The 19742-nt window shown below is 43.8% G+C and overlaps 1 non-coding gene across 1 annotated transcript; it reads left to right on the top strand.

The window, feature by feature from the left end:
- Positions 1-2318: 2318 nt before the first annotated feature.
- Positions 2319-2390, top strand: TRNAC-ACA (transfer RNA cysteine (anticodon ACA)). The gene has a single exon. It is a non-coding gene; the product is annotated as a tRNA-Cys (tRNA).
- The last annotated feature ends 17352 nt before the right edge of the window (positions 2391-19742 follow it).

Raw genomic sequence — 19742 nt, 5'->3', positions numbered from 1 at the left:
GGGTTTTTTCTCGTATGGTGACATCATGAATCAGGGAAGCCAAGCCGACTTTGGGAGGTGACTTTCAAGTGGGAAAATATCTTCTCTAAGGCTTGCAGGTGAGCATCGTGGAAGAAAGATCCACTTTAGAGAATTTGTTAATATGAAGTCCTTGACCAAATATGGCCGAAGCCAGGATATCTTAGCTGTAGAAGAAATTTGGCACTCCATTCTGTGAACTGGTCACACAATCCCTAACCAGCCCCTGGAGAAGATTTAAAATTGGTTAGGGAAGGAATTGATCACTAAGATAACTCAGGGACTTCCTGGCAGATCTTTATACCTATGATTCAGAGAGAAATCCCAAACCCCTTGAGTGCAGTAGAGTTGAAAAAAACTCTGAAACTGGTGAGACAGGTAGCAAAAGGCTCACACACACACACACACACACACACACATACACACACACACATACATACACACACAGACATATAGACACAGACACAGACACACACGCACACAAAACACTGTAGAATTTAGGAGAAGCAAAATAACTTCCCTTCTTGGAACTAACTCTCCTACTTTGACTATGACCAGGGTAGGATGTTCCCCTATAATTTTCAGGATGTCTGACTGTCTGGCTAGAATGCTTTCCATTTCAGCTTGACTCTAGTATCAGTAATCCAGGTAGAATTCCGGTTCAAACATCAAAAGGCAGAACTGTCATGGAACATTTGTCCTGCAAGGGACATTCATTTATTTGTGCAATCAAAACTTGTAAGAAAAGTATTAATACCAAGCATTTCTTTAGGCCTGTTATCTCTAATGGTCCTTGGACTATTCCATCCCTTGCAGCTAAGATTAGGAAGTCTTCATTAATAATACCATATCATATACTTAAAAGTTGCTAAGAGAGCAGATAGTAAATGTTCTCACAGTAGAAAAGAAATAGTAATCACATAACATGAACCTTTGCCAACAAAGGTCCATTTTAGTCAAAGGGCTTCCCTTGTAGCTCAGTTGGTAAAGAATCTGCCTGCAGTGCAGGACACCCGTGTTCAATTCCTGGGTCGGGAAGATCCCTGGAGAAGGAAATGGCAACCAACTCCAGTATTCTTGCCTGAAGAATCCCATGGACAGAGGAGCCTGGTGGGCTATAGTCCATGGGGTTGCAAGAGTTGGACACGACTAGCAACTAAACCACCACCACTACCACGGTTTTTCCAGTAGTCAATGTATGGATATGAGAGCTGGACCATAAAGAAAGTTGAGCGCAGAAGAATTTATGCTTTTGAACTGTGGTGTTGGAGAAGACTCTTGAGAATCCCTTGGACTGCAAGGAGATCAAACCAGTCAATCCTAAAGGAAATTAACCCTGACTAGTCATTGGAAGGACTGATGCTGAGGCTGAAGTTCCAATACTCTGGCCACCTGATGTGAAGAACTGACTCATTGGAAAAGACCCTGATTCTGGGAAAGCTTGAAGGCGGGAGGAGAAGGGTTCGACAGAGGATGAGGTGGTTGGATGGTATTACCGACTCGATGGACATGAGTTTGAGCAAGCTCCGGGAGTTGGTCATGAACAGGGAAGGCTGGCATGCTGCAGTCCATGGGGTCGCAAAGAGTCGGACACGACTGAGCAACTGAACTAAGCACTATGGAGGTGTTAGCCAACACTATGGGGGTAATAATTTTGCAACTGAAAAAAGTTTAGGAAATCATCTTGCCCAAGGTCGACAGTTAGTAGTTTCTTCTGTGGTTAGCAATGATTGGGGTTCCTTTCCTCTTTTTTTTTTCAGCAAGAACCAGGTAGAGAATATTGTAAGAGGAACCTCTGAGCATGAGGCAGTGTCTGTACTGACTTAGGAGCTGGAGACCCAGCTTGAGAAGGCAGTGCGGTCCATGGGGAGGAGCTCTGGCCCTCCCAGTGCAAATCCACTTTCTAGGTGTGACCTCTGGCCAGGACCCTCACCTCTCCTTGAGCCTAGGTTTCCTTGTCTGGAAAATAGAAACATTAGATCTTCCTCATTGCATTTTTGTGAGGATTAAATGAAATAATAAGCAACAAATTTGAGGGCAAGTTTTAATAATCTTATATATAATTTTTGGTACATTGCACATTTTCCAAAACATGTAGATATTAAAAACATAATCAGATACTTTTTAATTTAAAAAAAAGTAAGGAGATTAATGTGTCTAAAGTTTTTACTACTGCACTTGGCACAGAGAAGGTCAACATGAACCTAAATGTTAATAATAAGTGGACGCCCCCTAGGACGCAGGCCTGTCCAAGCAAGCCTGGGGATGCAGAAGGGCAGCCCACCTGGGCTCTATGGACTTCCCTGGTGGCTGAGACGGTAAAGCGCCTGTCTACAGTGCAGGAGACCCGGGTTCGATCCCTGGGTTGGGAAGATCCCCTGGAGAAGGAAATGGAAATCCACTCCAGGACTATTGCCTGGAAAATCCCATGGACAGAGGAGCCTGGTAGGCTACAGTCCATGGGGTTGCAAAGAGTTGGACACGACTGAGCTACTTCACTTCACTTCACTCCTGTGAGGAGTCTTCCCTGGTGGCTCAGATGGTAAAGCATCTGCCTGCAATGTGGGAGACCCGGGTTCGATCCCTGGGTTGGGAAGATCTCCTGGAGAAGGAAATGGCAACCCACTCCAGTACTCTTGTCTGGAGAATCCCATGGATGGAGGAGCCTGGTAGTCTACAGTCCATGGGGTCGCAAAGAGTTGGACACGACTGAGCAACTTCGCTTTCACTTTCTCACTTTCACTCCTGCGAAAGAATTTGTGCTAAAGGAAGAGAACTGACGTTCCCAAGTTAGAGCAAGGGCAGTAGGTCAAAATAGGTTTCTTTTTCTCTCTTGCTTAACTTTGTAAAGGTTTTGTTTTATGTTTACTTATTTATTTATGTTTGGCTGTGCTGGATCTTGACGGCTGAGCGTGGGCTTTCTCTAGTTGCAACCAGCGGGGGCTACTCTCTAGGTGTGGTGCACAGCTGTCTCTGGTTGCGGAGCACAGGCTCTAGAGTGGGGGCTCACAGTGGCAGTGTAAGGGCTTCTTTGCCCTGTGACACATGGAATCTTCCCAGACCAGGGATCGAAACTGTGTCTCCTACATTTGCAGGCAGATTCTTAACCACTGGACCACTAGAGAACTCCCCAAAGAGGTTTCTAAGCTGAGCCCTGTGTCTGTCACTTAGACTGACCTCTCCCTCTTACCCAGGGCCCCCTGCCTTGTTCCTGTGGACTCCTGACTGAGATCTAAGGGAGGGAGTGACAAGACTAAAAAAAAACCATCTCCTAAAATCTGCTAGACTCTGAGAGCTTTAGGCAGCCTGGTTTGTAAGCTTTTAACCTGCTGTACAACAGGGGAACAGAAGGGGACTTCCCTTTCCCCACCCCCTGGGATGTCTGCTGGGGAACAGGGCACCCAGAACTGAGATGGTGTCTTGGTGCAGTAACCCACAAGGCAGGCTTCACTGTAGGAGAGAGGGTGGGAGAGAAACAGAAGCCAGGTATACCTGCGGGGATTACCTAGGCACACCTGGGACATTTTTTTAGGGATGTTAGATCTATTTAGGAAACATTTATTGAAGGCCTCAGAATGTTACTGAGTGGTCGCCTGAGGCATATAGCCGGGAGCTGGGCCATGTGCTTGGGGAGGGGGTGGTTTTGAGGGGCTGAAGCCTGGCCCTGATGGTTGGTAGGTAAACAAACGGATCTGTCTCATTTTCCTCTACTCTGTGTTCCTTGTGGCCTCAGCAATTGCTTTCAACAGCTGTGCTCTGCTATGCTACACTTAGTTGCTCGGTCATGTCCAACTCTTTGCGACCCCATGGACTGTAGCCTGCCAGGCTCCTCTGTCCCTGGGATTCTCCAGACAAGAATACTGAGGTTTTGTTTTTGTTTTTGTTTTTGCCATGCTCCCCTCCAGGAGATCTTTCCAACCCAGGGATTGAACCCAGGTCTCCTGAATGGCAGGCAAATTCTTTACCGTCTGAGCCACCAGAGAAGCCCTTTCAACAGCTCAGTTCAGTTCAGTTCGGTCGCACAGTCGTGTCTGACTCTTTGCGACCCCATGAATCGCAGCATGCCAGGCCTCCCTGTCCATCACCAACTCCCAGAGTTCACTCAGACTCGTGTCCATCGAGTCAGTGATGCCATCCAGCCATCTCATCCTTGGTCATCCCCTTCTTCTCCTGCCCCCAGTCCCTCCCAGCATCAGAGTTTTTTCCAGTGAGTCAACTCTTCACATCAGGTGGCCAAAGTACTGGAGTTTCAGCTTTAGCATCATTCCTTCCAAAGAACACCCAGGGCTGATCTCCTTCAGAATGGACTGATTGGATCTCCTTGCAGTCCAAGGGACTCTCAAGAGTCTTCTCCAACACCACCATTCAAAAGCATCAATTCTTCGGCGCTCAGCCTTCTTCACAGTCCAACTCTCACATCCATACATGACCACAGGAAAAACCATAGCCTTGACTAGACGGACCTTAGTCGGCAAAGTGATGTCTCTGCTTTTGAATATGCTATCTGGGTTGGTCATAACTTTTCTTCCAAGGAGTAAGCGTCTTTTAATTTCATGGCTGCAATCACCATCTACAGTGATTTTGGAGCCCCCCAAAATAAAGTCTGACACTGTTTCCACTGTTTCCCCATCTATTTCCCATGGAGTGATGGGTCGGATGCCATGATCTTCATTTTCTGAATGTTGAGCTTTAAGCCAACTTTTTCACTCTCCTCTTTTACTTTCATCAAGAGGCTTTTTAGTTCCTCTTCACTTTCTGCCTGAATATCTGAGGTTATTGATATTTCTCCTGGAAATCTTGATTCCAGCTTGTGTTTCTTCCAGTCCATCGTTTCTCATGATGTACTCTGCAATGGCAACCCACTCCAGTACTCTTGCCTGGAGAATCCCACGGACGGAGGAGCCTGGTAGTCTACAGTCCATGGGGTTGCAAAGAGTCGGACACGACTGAGCGAATTCACTTACACTTTACCCTGCATATAAGTTAAATAAGCAGGGTGACAATATACAGCCTTGACGTACTCCTTTTCCTATTTGGAATCAGTCTGTTGTTCCACGTCCAGTAGTATATCTACTACTGTGGGCAGGAATCCCTCAGAAAAATGGAGTAGACACCATGGTCAACAGAAGAGTCCGAAATGCAGTACTTGGATGCAATCTCAAAAATGACAGAATGATCTCTGTTCGTTTCCAAGGCAAACCATTCAATATCACAGTAATCCAAGTCTATGCCTCAACCAGTAATGCTGAAGAAGCTGAAATTGAATGGTTCTATGAAGATCTACAAGACCTTCTAGAACTAACACCCAAAAAAGATGTCCTTTTCATTATAGGGGACTGGAATGCAAAAGTAGGAAGTCAAGAAACACTTGGAGTAACAGGCAAATTTGTCCTTGGAATACGGAATGAAGCAGGGCAAAGACTAATAGAGTTTTGCCAAGAAAATGCACTGGTCATAGCAAACACCCTCTTCCAACAACACAAGAGAAGACTCTACACATGGACATCACCAGATGGTCAACACTGAAATCAGACTGATTATATTCTCTGCAGCAAAAGATGGAGAAGCTCCATACAGTCAACAAAAACAAGACCAGGAGCTGACTGTGGCTCCGATCATGAATTCCTTATTACCAAATTCAGACTGAAATTGAAGAAAGCAGGGAAAACCGCTAGACCATTCAGGTATGACCTAAATCAAATCCCTTATGATTATACAGTGGAAGTGAGAAATAGATTTAAGGGCCTAGATCTGATAGATAGAGTGCCTGATGAACTATGGAATGAGGTTCATGACATTGTACAGGAGACAGGGATCAAGACCATTGCCATGGAAAAGAAATGCAAAGCAAAATGGCTGTTTGGGGAAGCCTTACAAATAGCTGTGAAAAGAAGAGAAGCGAAAAGCCAAGGAGAAAAGGAAAGATATAAGCATCTGAATGCAGAGTTCCGAAGAACAGCAAGAAGAGATAAGAAAGCCTTATTCAGTGATCAATGCAAAGAAATAGAGGAAAACAACAGAATGGGAAAGACTAGAGATCTTTTTCAACAGCTACCCTTTAACAAATGCTGCCAAGGCAGTACTTTAGGGGAATGAGCTCAGGGAGAGCAAAAATCTTCTCCTTCTATCTCAGCTGTGTGTGTGCTAAGTCTATTCAGTGGTATCTAACTCTATGTGACCGTATAGGCTGTAGCCTGCCAGGCTCCTTTGTCCATGCGATTCTCCAGGCAAGAATACTGGAGTCAGTTGCCATGCCCTCCTCCAGGGGATCTTCCCAACCCAGGGATCAAACCCAAGTCTCTTACAGTCTCCTGCATTGGCAGGCAGGTTCTTTACCACTAACGTCACCTAGGAACTCCCCTATCTCAGCAAGATGCTTTTAAAGTTCATGTTTTAAAAAATCATGATAAAATATATACTGTTGACCCTTGAACAACACAGGTTTGAACTGCATGGGTCCACTTACATGTAGAATTTTTTTTTCAGTTAATACATATTACAGTACTATATGATCCATGGTTGGTTGAATTTGCAGGTGTGGAATGGTGGATTCAAAGGGCCAACTGTAAAATTACACAAAGATTTGAAGATTTTCAACAGTGCAGTGGTGTAGCACCTCTCATCCCAGTGTTGTTCAAGGGTCAGCTGTATATATAAGATTTGCCATTTGAAGCACTTTTCAGTGTACAATTCAGAGGCATTAAATCATGAAGATTTTCCCTAATGTCTTCTAAGAGTTCACAGTTTTAGTTCCTAAGCATAGATCATTATTCCATTTTGAGTTAACTTTTGTATATAGTGTAAGGTAAGGATCTGATACTGTCTTGATTTGTACCCTGCAACTTTGCAGAATTTCTTTAGCTTTAGTAACTTTCTTTCTTATGGATTCTTTGAGATTTTCTACATAGAATAATGTCATCTGCAAATTTGATAGTTAACCTCTTCCTTTCCAATTTTGATAACTTTTTTTTTTTCCCCTTTTTTTGCCTAGTATCTCTGGCCAGAACTCCCAGTACAATGTTGAATAGCAGTGGTGAAAGTAACCCACCTTGTCTTACTTTTGATCTTAGGGAGAAAGTCCTTCAGTCCTTTCAGTCTTTCATTATTGACTATATTGTTGTTCACTGTGGATTTTATCACATTGATAACTCTACTTTTTATCTGAGGATATCTTAATTTTTATCTCATTTTTGAAGAATAATTTTGCAGTATATAGAATTCTCAAATGACAGTCCCCCACCCCGACCCCCAGCCCCAGCACTTTAAGTATATCATCCCATTACCTTCTGGCCTCCATGGTTTCTGATGAGAAATCAATAATTCATCTTATAAAGGATCCCTGGACTATGATGAGTCTCTTCTCTCCTGTTGCTTTGAGCATGCTGTCTTTTCATCTTAGATACATGGCTTCATCTTTCTAATCAAATTTGGAAAGTTTGTGGCTATTACTCCACAAATATTCTCTATACTCCTTTCTCTCTCTCTCTCTTTCTCCTCTTTCTGAGACTCCCATAAAGCTTATGTTGGTCCACTTAATAGTCCCAGAGGTCCCTTACGCTCTGTTCATTTTGCTTTCTTTTTTCTCCTCCCCAGTCTGGGTACCTTTAACAATCTTATCTTCAAGTTTGCTGATTCTTCCTTCTGAATCTTCAAATCTACTACTGAATCCTTGTAGTGAATTTTTCATTATAGCCATTATACTTTTTCAGCTACAGAATGTGTATTTGGTTTCTTTTTACAACGGTCTTTTTTTTTTTTCATACATTGTTCTGATTTCCTTTTGCATGCGTAATTAAAAGAAGATGCGCACATTTCCCTTTAGTTCTTTGAGCATATTTAAGACAGTTGTTTTAAAGTCTTTGTCTCATAAGTCTGATGTCTGGGCTTCCTCAGGGATTATTTCTGCACATTTATCTGGTCCTTTAAATTTACCAAGTCTTCTGGGCTTTTTTTTTTTTTTTTTGCCATGCTTTGTGGTTTTTTATTGTTGAAAACTATATATTTGAATATTATGTTGTCATAGCTTGGATATGACAAGGTAAAATCAGGATATTTACCTTCCCCAAGATTTGCTGGGTTTTTGTTGTTGTTGTTGTTGGTTTTTGAAGGCTATGATTGCCTATTTGTTGACTTTTCGAACTATTTTTTGCAAAGGATGTTCCCTGATGTGTGTGGTGACTGTTATTTGTTTATGGCCAGCTGCGCGTGCGCGCATGCTCAGTCGTGTCCGACTCTTTGCAACTCCGTGGGCTGTAGTCCGCCAGGCTCCTCTGCCCATGGAATTCTCCAGGCAAGAATACTGGAGTGGGTTGCCATTTCCTCCTCCAGGGGATCTTCCCAACTGAGGAATCTAACCAGCATCTTCCTGCCTCTCCTGCATTGCAGGCAGATTCTTTACCACTGAGCCTCTGGGGAAGCCCTGTGTTCAGCTAATGTTTGACAGTTTCCTTAAATGCCAGAAGTTAATGCAAAACAAAAATAAAAGACCAAAAGTGAAAAAGCAGAACACAAAAAGCAAGCACCTCTCTCAGTCTTCACAGATTGATTTTCTGCTGGGTCTCTCTAATTTAGGCTTATACTGAGCCTAGGGACTGGCACAAGGTGAGAACTGAGGACCATCTCAGGTCTTTTCTGAGCAAGGATCTTACCTTGAGATTGTGCATGGCTTTCTAAATTTGCCTGTATACTCAAATGCTTTGGGAATGTCCCAATTTCCTGAAGAATTTTCCCCAGCTTTTCCTCCTGGGACTTAGGTAATCTATTGTATATCTGGGCCATAATCTTTTGCCCCAGACATCCATAGGTTGTTAGTTCACCTATCAACATTTTCAAGCAATGCCCACTGCTTTTCTGGCCTGAGGTCTGAGTTAGGCAAAACTGAGACAAGCGCCTTCGGGTAACCCCCAGACAGATTAGAACAGGCATGCATGATAATGTGTGAACAAGTTCTGTTCTGCTTCTTCTGGAACCAAGGAACAGGATCCCACACAGGTAACCCAGCTGCTCTCTCTCCAAAACTGCCTTCCCTGGGGAGGGAGTAGGGTAAGAGCAAATGGAAAGGCCACAAAACTTTCCATTTTTGAGTTGCTTTTTTCTTGATTCAGCATTTACTTGGTTGCTGTAAGCCTCTGACTGATTTCTGGAGTTTTGACAAAGTTGGTTCTGACAGTTTCAGCTTTTTTTTTTTTTTTGGTGTTTCTGTAGGGGAACAAGAGCTTGCATCTTACCCACTCCACCAATTTGCTGATATCCCTCCCAGCTCCATTTTTGAGAGTTATTTTTTTTTACTTCTACCCTCCGGTGGCCCAGGGACCTGGGTTATACTCACAAAACCCACTTTGACCAAATCCTTGAACTGGTGCATGACATCAGCTTATTGTAGAGTAAGTTTAAAAGGCCATGGGAAACAGAGCAGAAACAAGTTAAATTTGGTAAATGTCTCCACAAGTCATACTTTTTACCCTTTCACAGTTGTAAATACCATGCAACAGTGTCTACATCACAATGGAAGAGTTGCCAAAGTCAGTCTTCATTTACAATTAATAGTAAAAGGGTACTTTCTAAAATGTTGGCTTGAATGGTAATCAGTTCTTGTTGGTCCCCTAGCACATGTTGGCAAAAACATTTGATCTTTCCTGGTGGTGGCTGCCTGGTGAAATGTAACTGCTGAAGGGTTACAAAGCTACACCCAGGCTCAAGGGGGCAAGGGTTCCATGATCGATTGGTATTATTTGTTCTGGGCATAGGAAAAAGGAGTGTCAGTGTATCTGTTTGCTGTGTAACAGATTACCTCCAAACTGAGTGGCTTGAATCAACAAATAATTACAAACTCGTATAATTTCTATGGGTCAGGAATATGAAAGTAGTTTGATTGGGTGTTGGGGGTTCAAAATCTCAGACAAAGTTGCAGTGAAGATGTCAGCTGGGATTGTAATCACCTGAAGGCTTGGCAGTCTGGAGGATTCATTTCTAAGAAAACTCACTTGCATAGCTAGCAAGTTGATGCTGGCTATTAGTAGGAGGCTCAGCTCCTCCCTTCCTGGCCTCTTCCACAGAGCCAGTTAAGCATCTTTAGAACATAGTAACCAGCTTCCACCGAAGAAAGCAGTCTTAAGAGTGTTCCAGGCAGAAGCTATTGTTTTTATGACCTAAACTTGAGTCACATAGCCTCATTTCTATCACATTCTATTCCTATGAAGCAAGTCACTAAATCAGGCCCATGAACAAGAGAAGAGGCATTAGGTTTTACTTTGTGAAGGGAAGCATGCCAAAGAATACGTGAATATGTTTTAAAATCACCACATAGCACTGTGCCTACTTCAAAATACCCCCCTGAACCCTAACACTATCGGAGCCACAGAGTACTGACTTATTTTACAAAAAAATGTGCAAAATCAAAGGTAGAGAATATATATGGTGTGTGCATGTGTGTGTGTGTGTGCAAGAAGGCTGGGAGCGTCCTGGTGTTTTGGAGAATTACTCAAAAACAGTTCAAGGGAACTCTAGTGATATAACGACTCCCTATCTGAAGGATAGTTACATCCAAAATCTGTCTCCTAAGATACTGACACAGAGAAGAGGGCATAAAAGGAGTCTAACTTTGCCCCCCTTCGGGCGCTGTCTTTCCCTCAGAAGGTTCTGCCATAAGGTTAGAATTTCAGGTGCTAGGTAAGACTCTACATTAAAAGCAGACAGTTTGAGCAGAGCATCCCACTCAGACCTGGTCAATGCAAACAGTTCTCTTGCTTAACAGGAAAAAACCCACCAGAGCTATTGCCATCGGCAAACAGAATCGCACCATGGGAGGTACATATGCAAAATGGACACCTGCGTTCAGTATTCTTCACTCGGGCTTAACAGAAAACAAAACGAAACAGCTACTCAAGCACAAAATGGTGACCCTGTTTCCTGAACGCCTAGCTCTCAGTCATATGGTCTATGACCTCCTAGCTTCTAAGTATGCCTCCTCTTATTTTAAGTAGCAGATTCCTCTTAGCAAGAGAGTACTGTGTACCCTCCAAGCTTGGAAATGGTAGGTTTTCAGAGCTGAGTGAAAATATTGTGTTGACAGTTCTTTGCCTGCTTAAAGCAGCAGGGTTGTTTACTTGGGCTGGAACACAGCTTTGTGGAGGCAGAGAGTCGTGGTCCCAGCGTCAAGGTTGCCTAGCAACAGGTCTATGCTATGCCGCAGAATTTCACAATGGGCCGGACCACAAGTACCCATTTAGGGGGATTTCCAGATCACAGTCTTATTCTCACTCTGTCCTAAAATCTGAGTCATATAGTAAGATGCAAGAGTAATTATTCAGTATCCTCCAAAGTTCACTTCTTGGAAAAATTAAAAAGAATATTTGTTTGTTGAGTCCATTTCTTTAGATACTGCAGAGAGTTGGTCACTCTGGATTATTGAAAAAAATCTAATCTGAGTTTAATTGCATCTGATTCTGATAAGTCAGTTAAATAGCCACCAAAGTAACAGTGATCATTCTAGCAACAAGATGATGCATTTTTGAAATATACTTTGTCACTGGAAATGTGAAATCATATATTGACATAAAGATATACACTTCCAACAACAGATTGGAGGGACTGGATATGATAAGTAAGAGACTATTTTATTCATTTATTAAGTAAACATTTATGGAATGACTACTAGTCCTAGGCGTTAGAAAGTTAACAGAACAATTTCCACCTGCCTTCAAAGAGCTTACAGTGTAACAAGGACAAGATAGTAAAGTCAATACTGTGGAGAAAAATATGAGTGTTTGGGAATTGTAGTGTGTAGTGGGAGAAGTTAAGGGAAGAGTGAAAGGGCATGGAGATTAGAATGTGCTTGAGGAGGGGGATCCCCACCTGGAGGGAGATGATGGGGTGTGCACTACGTTTGCTAGGTACTCCTGCAAACAGACTCAACTGCCACAGACCACTGTCCCTACCAATAGAACCTGGGGACAGAATGATATTTTCGCTGTATAAAATTGTGAACCTGTGTGTGTGTGTGTATCTTTGTGGTAAAATTAATGTTGACATTGACCCTATGTTGCACTATTTATGATTTTAAAAAGCAATGTTGATTCTATTATAAAGAGACTACTTCTCCTCCGAGGGTTTGTTGATTAGCATTTGTTGCAATTAAAGTCTTGATGTAGCCACTACTGACTCTGGTCACTTAATCCTTCTATCCAATGCTTTTATTAGCTACCGTGCATTATGTGTTTAGGAACTGAGCATTAAGTGGATTTACGTTCAGATCAGATTGAAGGTTTCAGTTAAAAACTGTGTTTTTATTTTTTTTCTCTAGTTCCCTCCTTTTGGATAAATTCAAGGTTAGCAGGTAATACTAATTTATGCCAGTTTGGATCTTTAATCAGAATATATACAAAGCATATATCATTGATCTTAAAATATTGCCTCGACTCTTAAAGGGCATAAACTAAATCTTTCCATCTTGCTTTTTACAGTGACTTTGAAAAATCATATATAGAAGATGTTGGATGTATACATTTTTTGTCATGACAATTACGTATTCATTGCTGCTAATTATAGAACTATGGCTGACATTAACTAGTTAATTCAAATACCACATTTGCTGAGTATTTCTAACATTTTGAATCCCAATTTAGGTTTATCTGGAATGTTTGAAATATTCAGCTCAAGAATCATTTCAGATCATAGTAACTCATTTTATTACCTGTTGAGATTAGCTGGCCAATATCTAGCTAGAATGCATCAGATAACAGGGGCAGAGAGCAAAGAAATAGGTAAAACGGGTATATGTTAAAAGTGACCCACTGGATCATCGATAAACTGTTTTGAATAAATTGTCATAAATAGGAATCTTGAGACAGGTAAGGAGAATGAAAGAATTAAACCAGACAAAACTTAAAACCAGATTAAACTTATCTTTAGATAAGTCTAATCTATCAATAAAACGATGATTTTATAATTAAAGTGGAGAAAAATAAACATAGATTTTTTTTTTTAACCTACTCAACTTAGCTCCTGTTCTTGTCTTTGTGTAAGGTTCAAATTTCATAGTACAAAGTATGTTCTTCAGAGCTGGGTTTTCTCCAAAATGGATAATCAACATTTATTTTCTAACCCAGTGCCAAGAACATCAACAAATAAAGTTTAATTATTCATTGCTTTTCTTCTTCTTCAGCTTAATCTTTAAATCACTTCTCATTTGTGAAACTTTTTCTCATCCAATAATGGCATATATTATATTCTTTCTTTAAAATTTGAAATCCCTGAGGTATCATTTCTCTTTCAAAGGTATTTCACATTAGGGACTTCCCAGTGGTCCAGCAGTTACATCATCACTCATCTGTAAAATGAGAAGAATGATGGCATCTATAATATGAAACTGTTTTCAGGATTAAACTCAAGCTGACTATTCAGCACAACTCTAAACAGTAACCGTTCAAGCAACTTAACTATTAATGCAACTATCATCACTAGTACATGGTATGGACAGATTTGTGTCTCCTATCCCCAGACCCATATGCTGGAGTCCTAACCCCCCAGCCCCTGAGAATGTACTATTTAGAGACAGGGTCTTTAAAGAGGCACTTGAGGAGGTCATATGAGTGGGCCCAAGTCCAATATAAGGAGAAGAAATTAGGTTGTAGACACACAGAGAAAAGACCCCATGAAGACACAGGGAGAAGGTGGCCACCTGCAAGGCAAGGAGAGAGGCCTCAGCAGAAGACAAACTTCTGAGGCCTTGATCTAGGTATTTCAACCACCTTGTCTATGGTGCTTTGTTACAGCAGCTCCAGAAAACTAACACGATACTACTGACAAAAAGAGTGCATTTCTAAATTACATGTTAAACAGTGTGAGATAAGGAATCTTTCTGAAAGCTACTATGATTGCTCTATCATTTTCATGCATGAAAAAAAAAATCAAATGTGTGTGCTGTTCTTTGGCTCTAAGCTTATGTCTGTGGGATTTGAGAGCACAGGTTAGGCTTCAGATGAAATACAGACACAAAGATCATGGGGGAGTTGTAACCAAGATGCCCCAGAACATAAGATCAACAGCTTAATGATTTGGCATTTGTTATGTCAATATCGGTTAGAGCAGTAGGTCTGGGGTAAGGGAGGCAGAGGTGAATCAGACAGAGCTTTGTATTTAAACATCCCTCCGTTAGCGTGGCTTATGATTTTCCCCAAGCAGAGCTAAGATGTTGTTGGTTCCTTTAGCGTTATTATGGGAACAGAATCATTAAACACTATAGATTTTATTTTCCTTAAACCAGATTGAGTCATGGTTTCCTTGGAATTGGGGACAATGATGCCCATGTGATTGCCTTGATTGCTCTTGGCAGGCTCTGGATTCCAGGTGATCCTTTTTCCTTCTTAGCAATTCGGGCTCCTTTTCCAAGGATTGGATTTCTTCTTCCTTGCCTGTCCTTGCTGACTGCTCCTGTCCTTGGCCAGCTTTCTTTCCTCTGGCAGCCTGGTGCGGGCTGCCTATGGACACATGGATGACCCTGACAGCCGTGGAATCCAGGCCCCTTGAGTCATCTTGTCCTCCTTTCATTCAGCTCAGACCCACCTCCCCCAGAGACAGGAAGCGAGGACTTCCCGGTCCCACCACCTTCAGGAATTTCTGCTGCCCAATTCAGGCTCTGAATGCTCCCTTGTTGATTAAAAGCAACCGGTCTATTGTCACTGGAGGGAACAAAAGAAACTGAAATCATTAAAACAACTACCACCGGGGAATTCACACCAAAAAGATAAGACAAAAACAAACAAAACAAAACAAAAAAACAGCTACTCAGGAATGTTCACGAGGGTGGTGCTCCATCAGTGAAGCTGAGGCACGTGTTTGTAAACGGGGGCGGTAAGAAACGGCATTTAGTCTGAACCTCTGTGAGCATTTGGGCGTGGGGTGTGCAGGTACAGCTTAGATCGGTACCGGTACCGTCTTCCACTTCGCATCCCAAGTGTCTTGCTTGCCTTGCTCCAGAACTGCCGCTAACTGACAGGATGAACAGGGAGCCACTGGCAGGGGAGAAAGGGGGTTTGTGCAGTCCCAGCCCCAGCAGCACAGAGCCCCAGGGGGGCTAGCGGTGAGAAACAGTGGTATTTAACAGCCAGCACAGTCACACACACTCTGTCACTCAGTTTAAACCTCGAGACACCCCTAGAGGTAGAACAGGTACCGTCATCTCCGTTTACTCGGGTCACAGCCTTGTACAACACTTTGTGACCCCATGGACTATACAGTCCATTGAATTCTCCAGGCCAGAATACTGGAGTGGGTAGCCTTTCCTTTCTCCAGGGATCTTCCCAACTTAGGGATTGAACCCAAGTCTCCCGCATTGCAGGTGAATTCTTTACCAGCTGAGCCACAAGGGAAGCCCAAGAATACTAGAGTGGGTAACCTATCCCTTCTCCAGCAGATCTTCCCAACCCAGGAATCGAACCGGGGTCTCCTGCATTGCTGGTGGATTCTTTACCAGCTGAGCTATTAGAGAAGCCCGTGGGGTCACAAAGAGTCGGACACGACTGAGTGACTTTCATTTTCACTTTCAGCCTTGCATGAGTCTCTCCAGAACACCTGGGGCTGGCCTCTGAGTCTTGGCGCTGTCCTCTCAGTCAAGGGCAAACATGGAGGTGGTCACGCTCTCACAAGCCAGCCTGCGCTGTCAGCCTTTGTCAGCTCTGACTACATTGTTTCTCGTATCTCACAACACCAGTGTCATTTACGGAGAACTTGTGTTATTGCAGGCTATCCAAGGGCTGTCCAGAACGTTCCCTGACCTGCGTTTTCCAGAGAACAGATTCGCAGGAAGCCCTTTATCTCTGTCAGCGAGAGTTGTCTGTCTCTCTCAGTGCTGTAACTGCTTTGACCTGTGTTTCCTGCTTAATCTTGCATCCCGAAAAGGAGATGCAGAGAGTACAGGTTAGAGTGACATGTCCCATGCCCAGCTTTTCCCTAGCTGGGAACAGCCGAGCCTGGACTCTGTGTCCAGTCCCCTGGTGACGATGGCTTTGCCTGCCTGGCTTTGTAGAAATAAACTGGCCTGATGGAAACTTCAGAAGAAAACCGTACAAGCTGACCTTAGACCTGTTAGGTGATTAGACATTGATTTTACACTTTGTGCCCAAACCCGATTCCAGCTTGGCCTGCTGGTTTCCAGCTCACACAATAAGGCATTTCTGAATCCTGGGGATTGGCTGGAGCAACCGTGCTGGGGAGAGAAAAACCAAGGCATTTTGTACCGAGTGTCCCAATCCGTGCCAGCATTCTTGAGCAACCGTGAGAAAGGCCAAGTTCAGAGGGCAGGCACTCCCTGTAGCGCTCAGAATTCCCCTAGAGGTTCCCATGGACACTCCCCTGGGAGAGCCCCCCACCCCCAGGCCTGGAAGGAGCAGGAAGAGCTTGTGTCTGTGAGGAAGAAGGATCTGGGGTGGCCAGGCTGAAGCTGGGGCAAGTGACCCCAGCGCCTGCCACGTCGAGGGTAAGGCCTCGGCAAGAAAAGCTGCTTCTTACACTTTCTGCTGGGGGAGCATTTCTGTGGTACCCTTGCTCCAACCCCCTTGGGAAAGCCTTGGAGCTCCATAAAGGGTGAGAGGGTCCTCCTTCAGGGCCTGATGAGGTCCAACTGTTAGCAGCAAGCCTGGCAGACCAGCCACAGGTGGGGCAGGAATGAAGTCAGGGAAGGCTGCTCAGAGGGCCTCGGGGCTCTGAGAATCTAAATGTTTCATCGAGAGGCAGGAAGGTTTTTGTCAGTCTGTTCACCCTGGGACCCTTTGTGCCTATTTGTTCATTCATTCATTTACCCAAGCAGAGCTCTTGAGACCGTGTGTCAGGTAGGGTGCTGGGCCCCTGGGGGCCACAGAGGAGAGCAGGCCAAAGTCACTGCTGAGCCAACTGTGGGGAGAAGAAGCAAATTTGAGTGATTATAGCGCAGGGGGCAAGCACTGCTGTGGGAGCCTTGTTCCCATGCTAGAGGATACACTAGAGAAGAGGGGCCCCTAATTCAGTCATGCAAGATCAGGGAAGGCTTCCTGGAAGAAGTGACAGCTAAGCCGAGACCTGGGGCCTAGTTCAAATGCAGGTCCCCACTTGGACTGTCAGGGCAGCTTGCTTGTCTTTCTGTCCAGCCTGGGTTTTCACATAACCATTCAACCTCTTCTCTCTGAGGGTCTTGTCCTGACTTTCATCTCTGCCCGTCCCCACTACCCCCACTCTCCCATTAAGCCCTTTTCATTTCTACATCCTATTTTTTTTTCCCTTTAGCAGCACCTCTCCGCATACAGAATCTAAGTTCCCTGACCAGGGATGGAACCTGCATCCCCTGCAGTGGAAGTGTGGAGTCATAACCACTGGACTGCCAGGAAAGTCCCTGTCTCTACATCGTTACTAGTTATATACCTTGTGGTAGCCATGGAACTAGGAGCTTTACAAACATGAACCCATAGCTAACTCTAGGAGATAATGGAGTCAGTCTGCCTGCATTTAAATTCCAGCTCAGCCACATAAGCCATAATGTCTTGGGTAAGTTGCAGATTGCTCTGTCTTTCCATTCCATAACATTACAATGATACCATTGTACTAATTAGTACATCAGTGCAGCACAACTGTACATAATAATAGTACACAGTCTGGAGTGCTGGTGTCAGGACTAAATGAACTCATATACACAAAGGGCTCAGAACAACATCTGGGATATTTTAAGAGATAGATAAGTCATTGCTAACCTTGTTGCAGCCTTTATTTTATCGAGGAGGAAATTGAGGTTCAGAGAAGTTAAGCTATTTGTCCAGAATCACACAGCTGACAACTGTCAGAGGCGGGATTTGAGGACAGGATTTCTGACTGCATGTCCAGAGCGCCCTTTCCCCTGACTCCGCAGCGAGGTCTGCTCTATGGCTGCCTCTGACACCAACTCTGGTTCAGAGTTCCGCCTTCCTTGTGGCCAAGGTCACGAGCTCCTGCTGTGCTAGACTCCGCCGTACCCTGACTGACCTGCTGGAGGAGCCCAACCTGTTCCAGCCCACTGCGGCCCACACCTGGACCTCCCGGGTATAGAAGCGCTTGGGCCCCCAAGCCCACTCTCCGCCTGAGCCCTGTCCAGCTGCACTTGTGTAGTGAGGTGAAGCGGGTTGCCTTGGAGAAGAAGGATGCTGGAGTGCTAACCCGAGAGACAACTGTAGGGAGGTGTCCTAGAGGAGGGGGAGGTGGGTCAGAGGAGAGTGAGGCAGGTGAGGGAGCCTGGTAGATAAAGAGATTACAAGCAGAGGAAAAACTCTGCCTCATGGAACCTTTAAAAATTTTTTTGTATATTTTTAATTAATTGATGATTGGTTTACAATATCGCCTCGATTTCTGTCATATATCAGCACGAACTAACCATGGGTGTACAAATGTCTCCTCCCTCTTGAGTCTCCCTCCCACTCCTCCAGGTTATTACAGAGCCCCCCTTTGAGTTGCCTGAGTCATACAGCAAATTCTCACGGAGCCTTTTTGATGTGACTGCTTCTGTGTACAACACTGACTCAGGCTCTCATTTCGAGTGGAAATTCCTACAGTGGCTCTACAAGTTCTCATAGCTAGATCTGTGTGAATTCACCCTATGTTCTTTTTGGCTATTTGGTGGGGAAAAAAGCAGCTTTACGAAGGTGCGATGGACCAACGGAGTGACAAATTGGCTGAGAAATTGGGACTCGGATCTCCAAGGTCGGTACTCTCTGTGTGACCTTGGGAGAGAGGCCTGTGTTTCCAGAGCCTGTTTCCTCATCTGGAAACTAAGGGAAATTTTGCAGTTTTCCTCTGAGGGGCATTCTGAAGAGTAGTTACAGATCATTTTCCAAGTACAAAGTGTCAGATGTACAGAGAGAGTGCTGGCCTTTCAGAAAATATGCAACTCAAAAATTTTCAAATCCACTATTATTTCCATCTAGGGACATTTTCCTAAAGAAGGGCCAGGTTCGTACCAATGGATTCAATACTTCATTCAACCACTCCTAAAAAACAAACATCAAAGTAATTTATTTATTCAAGCTTCATTTGAGACATTTCAGCCCATTATCCTGTAGCAGGACCACTGAAATTACACTCAGAAATGAGAACCAGCTGCTTAAATAAATAGTCGCATATGGAAAAGAAGCAGGAAACGTCTTTCCAAAACTAATAATATTAACAAACTTCCAAGGGACACACAATCCATAATTAATGACAATTTTGGGGGAAAAAAAGACATAAAAACTTGGAATTGAAATATGACTCTAAGAACAACCTGGTGGGTTTTTTTGTTTGTTTTGGGTTTTGTTGTTGTTTTTCTTTCCTTAGAATCTATCTACCCCCCCCTTTTTTTTTTTTTTCTGGCCTCTTTCCCTTCTGACAGCCACATTTATTCAAATTCTTTCTGTGAATGTCTTTAGTCTGCAGATTTAGATCCTGGAATTCAATATTTTTTTTGCCTGAACTCCCAGAGTGGCCCATCAATAGGAACTTAAAGAAAAAAAAACCCTCATGTGACCAGATGTAACTGACACTGGCTAAGTAACTGACATTCACAAGAAGGGTGGTCTTGCTTTCAGAAACCAGTTATTTGGTAAGGCTGCCTTCTGGGGTCAAGTTCAGGGACACTGGACCACATGCAAGGGCAGACCCCAGTCTGGGAGCCTTGGTCAAGATTCAACAGCCGCAGATGCTTAAAGAATGGGGTTGGCCTCCAGGGTCCGCTGGTTGAGAGAAGCCCCCAT

The sequence above is a fragment of the Capricornis sumatraensis genome, chromosome 11 (genome assembly GCF_032405125.1).
Source record: "Capricornis sumatraensis isolate serow.1 chromosome 11, serow.2, whole genome shotgun sequence".
NCBI classification, from domain to species: Eukaryota; Metazoa; Chordata; class Mammalia; order Artiodactyla; family Bovidae; genus Capricornis; species Capricornis sumatraensis.
The sequence above is the reverse complement of the archived record's forward strand: the minus strand, read 5'-3'. Positions and strand labels throughout refer to the sequence as shown.